This window comes from Microtus pennsylvanicus, chromosome 13 (assembly GCF_037038515.1).
Source record: "Microtus pennsylvanicus isolate mMicPen1 chromosome 13, mMicPen1.hap1, whole genome shotgun sequence".
NCBI lineage: Eukaryota > Metazoa > Chordata > Mammalia > Rodentia > Cricetidae > Microtus > Microtus pennsylvanicus.
The window spans coordinates 66207482-66212610 of NC_134591.1; positions in this window are offsets into that span (position 1 = coordinate 66207482).

Below are 5129 nucleotides of genomic sequence, written 5' to 3' on the forward strand. Positions count from 1 at the left end.
CTCCCCCGCCCTCCCCGCGACGTCCGGGGGCGGGGCCACAGAGGCTACGCCCATGGCCACGCCCCAGACACGCTCCCAGAGTGCTACCCCGCCCCTCCCCGCCCAGCACAGACTCGGCGCAGCAAGTTGTGCGTTTCCACGCGCTGTACCCTACGAGGCTCCCAGCTCCGCTCCCTTCCTCGGTCCCAAACTACAGAATCCCACGGTCTTCTTGACAGCTCGACACCTGGAGACCATTATACAAATGGGGAGAGTCAGAGTTAGAGCCGTCAAATAAGAGAAAGGAAAGTGGTATATGGGAACGAGATGGCTCAGTGGATAAAGGCACTTGCGCCAAGCGTGATCATGATCCCAAAGACCACACTGTGTAAGAAGAGAACCAACCCCTGCAAGTTGTCCTCTGACTTCCAGGGGCTAAAAGTGGCACCCACGTGCCCTCTCCCATTGTGTACATACACAAAATAAATGTAAGGAATCAATTTAAATCTGAAGGAGGGGCTCACCAAGGCAATGAGGCTTCTAATGAGAGAGTGACGGCTGTGTATTTTGCTGGGAAGGAATGGGAATGTATAGTAGGCATTTTTAGCAGCTTTCTTAGCTGTCCCCCTCCCCACAGTCTCAGGGACATTGCAGCCTTAGCCTCTGACTCAGATTTGCTGTGTGACCCCAGGCTGTCCTTCCCTGTTCTGAGTCATGCTATCTGTTGAATGAAGCATGATCCTGTCTCTAGAAAACCTACCCACCTGCCCCGGCAGACACTATAACCTTGCTTCAACCCTTGCCTGTTCCCAAGGCAGCACACCTCTTCCAGCTCCAGGAAGTTAGATGAACTCTGGAGCCAGGAGTGATGGTTCATACCTGTAATCCCAGCACTTAGGGAGGGAGAGCTGAGGCAGGAGGATTCATGCAAGTTCCAAAGCATACTGAGGTACAGAGTAAAAATGTTGTCTCAAAAAAACGCAAAATAAATGGGGAGGTGGTGGTGCACACCTTTAATCCCAGCACAGAGGCAGGCAGATCTCTGTGAGTTCGAGGCCAGCCTGGTCTACAAGAGCTAGTTCCAGGACAGCCAGAGATACACAGAGAAACCTGTCTCCAAAAGAAATATATATATAAAAAATTCTAACCATAAAACCCTGGGCATTGGGTCAGACTGTGTGCAGTCCCAGGCAGAGGACATCCAAGGCGGGCACACACTCCCTGGCTGTCAGAGGCCATGCCTCAGCACACAGCTGTGACGTCTGGTTAGTTTCAGAAGCCTGCAGGCCTACCCTGGCTAGGAGACAAGCAGACTGTCTCCAGTGTGCCTGGCTCACATTCCGCTCTTTCTAAACCCTCCTGTCTGTTCCAATTGCTCAGCTTGAGCGGACAGTGCAGCCAGGCGCAGGAGACACACCTGAAGTCCCCAAGAGTTAGAAACAGAAGCCCCACTGAGCACCCAGTGGTCCTTGTGGCAATCATGGTAGTGATCTGGCCTTTCTTGGCTTCATCTGTGAAGGTGACAATAAAACCTTTTCCACAGGGGTGACCTGTGGGACTGGATTAGAGAAGCTAAATCCTGACCTCGAGAATCCATCTGCTTCCTTCAGGAAGCCCTCCTGGAGTACCACCCCTGGGTTAAATTTCTCCCCATGGGCTCCCACAGCGTTGAACTTGGAGCACTGTAAATCCGCTCCCTGTTGTTCCCCCTGAATTAGAGGCCATGTCCTCAAAGATTTACAAAGGTTTTTTGATTCATTTCTAACCCCAGGTGCCTAAGGAAGGTATAAGAGGAGTTGGAGGGTTATCAGCAGGAAGGGCTGCCCGTCCCTCCTCCTCCCCTCTCTCTCTAGTCCAGCTTTCTACCACCCCAGGTCATCTGTCCCCTCAGAAGGCTGTGGCAGTGGGTAGGAGGTGACAGAACTGAGACCCTAGCTTTTTTGTCCAAGGTCAGCGTGATCCTAGAAGAGCAGAGAGATTTCTGGAGCCTGGAGAGAAAGCAGTGAACAGAGCTATGGGCCCAAGAGCAGCGGTGGCGTCTGGTTGGCAGGGGAGACATATGGACCCCGTAATCAGGCCTGCCTGGGAACCCTGTATGGGCAGCAAAGACTGTTTAGCCGTTTCGTGTCCTTCCGGAGGTGACTTGCTGAGAGCTGTCAGGCATGCATCTCCTGCAGAGGGGCAGGCTGCTGGGGGCCCTTCTGCTGCTTCCAGAAAGAGAAGTGGAGACAGAAGGTTGGAGCTGCAAGGGGCCTCCAGGGCAGTCGCTGTGCCCAACGCCTCATTTCACAGGTGAGGAGGCTAAGGCCCAGAGAGGAGCGGGAACTTGACCAAGGTCACACAGCAGGCTAGGACCAGCAGCCAGGGCTCTCTGCCTCCCATCTGAGATACTGGGATGCTTAAAACTCCAGGACAGGAGTGAGGGACTCATACTCAGTACTCAAGACAGGCTTTGAGGTGTCTTTCTGTTTGGGGGTTTTACTGCTGGTGTTTGTTTTTAGATAGGGGCTCCTGTAGCTCCCTTCTGGCTTCCAATTCACTACCTAGCCTAATGAAGAAGACCTTAACCCTCCGGCCTCCACCTCCCAGGTGGCCTTATGGGGCAATCCCCCCTCAACCCTCCAGGTGTATGTGGTGCTGTGGATTGAACCTGGAGTCTCATGCGTGCTAAGGCAAACATCTTACCAACTATATCCCCATACCTCTGTTTTGTTTTACAAATATATATTGTATTTATGTGTGTGTGTGTGTGTGTATATATACATATATTGGAAGGGTTGAGACAGGGTTTCTCTGTATAACAACCCTGACTGTTCTGGAACTCACTATGTAGACAAGGCTGGCCTCAACCTCACAGAGATCCTCTTGCCTCTGCCTCCTGAGTGCTGGGATTAAAGGCATGTGCCACCACCGCCCTGCAATTAATTTATACTTTTTAAGACAAGTTCTCACTATGTAGTCCTGGCTGTCCTGGATCTTACTCTGTAGATCAGGCTGGCCTTGAACTCACAGAGACCCGCCTGCCTCTGCCTCCCGTGTGCTGGGTTAGGTGCCACCATGCCCGGCTCTCTTTGTTGTTTGTTTTTAATTTTTTCTCTTCTCTGTTCTAATTTTACAAACACTTCTGCAATGACCTTAAGTCCCTTAGTAATTGCAAAATAAAAATCAATGAGGTGAAAAGGGGAGACTCTCTCACAGGAGTAAGCAGCTTCTGGCTTTAATCGGATGGCTTCTTTTCTCAGTACCCACAAGGACCCCCAGAGAGAGAGCAGGTGTCAAGTGGATGGACCATTAGCATCTCTGTGCAGCGACTGAGACAGAAACAGAGGCCTAGGTGAGAAGCCAGTGGCCCTGTTCAATCCCCAGAACCCACGTAGTAGAAGAATACAATTTTCAAAGTTTTTTTCTGACCTCCATACCCACACCATGTTGTGCACACGGGCCCCCCAGGAAAATGAATAAGTAAATTTAATAAAAACTTTAATCTTCTTGCTTCGCTGGGTCAGTCCTCCACCTGTTGTTCCTCTGTCTCCTGGACAGGACAAATCAGCCTCAAAGAGGCTGCTGTGAGTTTGGCCTTTAGCAAAATGTTTAAATACTGAGGGTCTAGGTTTACTAAAAACTGTCAAACTGAGCCCGACAGTGGTGGCATACTTTAATCCCAGCACTCAGGAGGCAGAGGCAGGCGGATCTCTGTGAGTTCGAGGCCAGCCTTGTCTATAAAGCAAGTTCCAGGACAACCTGGTCTACAGAGTGAGTTCTAGGACAGCAAGAGCTACTATCAAGAGTGAGACCCTGTCTCAAACAAAGAAACACTCTGTGGCTGTGGTTCTCACGCGGGTTCCAGGGAAGGGAGTGCTCTGGAGACTGGAACCAGCCTGACCCGGCCTGAGCCACAAGCAAGCTGACTTCGCTTAAGCTACCTGGGTGGATCTGAGTGACTGAAAGCCCATAGTCCATGAGAAGCCCTTACACAGCTCTAGCCTTTAACCGGCCTGCTATCCTGCTCACCTGGCCCATCCTCTCTGCTCACAATGCTTCCTTTTCTAGAAACTTCCAGCTACTCCTTGTAGCTATTTCTTCACCTATGCTATAGTATCTAATGGCCTCCCTCTCCAATATCCCAGCCTTAGCTACTTAAACTACTTTTTTTGTTTGTTTGTTTGTTGTTGTTGTTTTTCGAGACAGGGTTTCTCTGTGTGCCCTGGATATCCTAGAATTTGCTTTGTAGACCAGGATGTCCTCGAACTCATAGAGATCCACCTGCCTCTGCCTCCCAAGAGCTGGGATTAAAGGTGTGGGCCACCACTGCACGGCTAAACCACTGCTCTTGCCCTAAGACATGCACACATGTGCATGCATACATATTTGCACGTGTTTGCACACATATGCACATACTGACAGCATCTCTCGGACCTTGGGCTTATGCCTGGGCTCTCAACCAAATCCTCCATCTATGTGTGTATCACCTTAAACTAACAGTGCCTCAGTTTTCTTGTCAGTACAGTGGGCTCATGGCCACCTTCGAGGGTTTTGTGAGGCTTCTGGAGCATGAAGCAGGTGCCCAACCAACAGCCATGCTGACCATCTGAAATTTTTACAGTGAGTCTGTGGGCAGTTCCCAACAGGTGAGCAGGTCTCCAGTGGGGGGACTGGAAGTCCTTACCTTCCCAGAGCCTGAAGGATCTGGACAAAGTACTCTTGAGGAGCCCTGTCCTGCCCACCCATTTGCTGTCCCCAGTGAACCCTTGCAGCTGCCTCCTCCCAGCGTGGGCAGCCCTGGGAGATCTAAGGCTGCAGAGCCACTGAGCTAATTAAGAATGACAAAGCACCGTGTAATTGCCAGCGACTGACGAGTCCCCTGCCTCTTCCTGTCCTCCATCTCTGGCCCTCCCTGGAAGCCACACTGAGAAGCTGAGCATTGACTATGTCAGGAGATGATGGGAGACTGGTTGTCTCCACCCCCTTGCAGGAGGACACTGAGCAAGCTTCCTCGATTGTCTTAAACTGCCTCCAACACACACACTCACACATACACTCACACACACATGCACACCAGCACCACCACTACCACCCTGTGCCATCTACAGGGCCCTTGACCTTGTGCAAAGAGGAGGAGGAAACAAGGTCCAGGGCCTCCAGAGACTCAG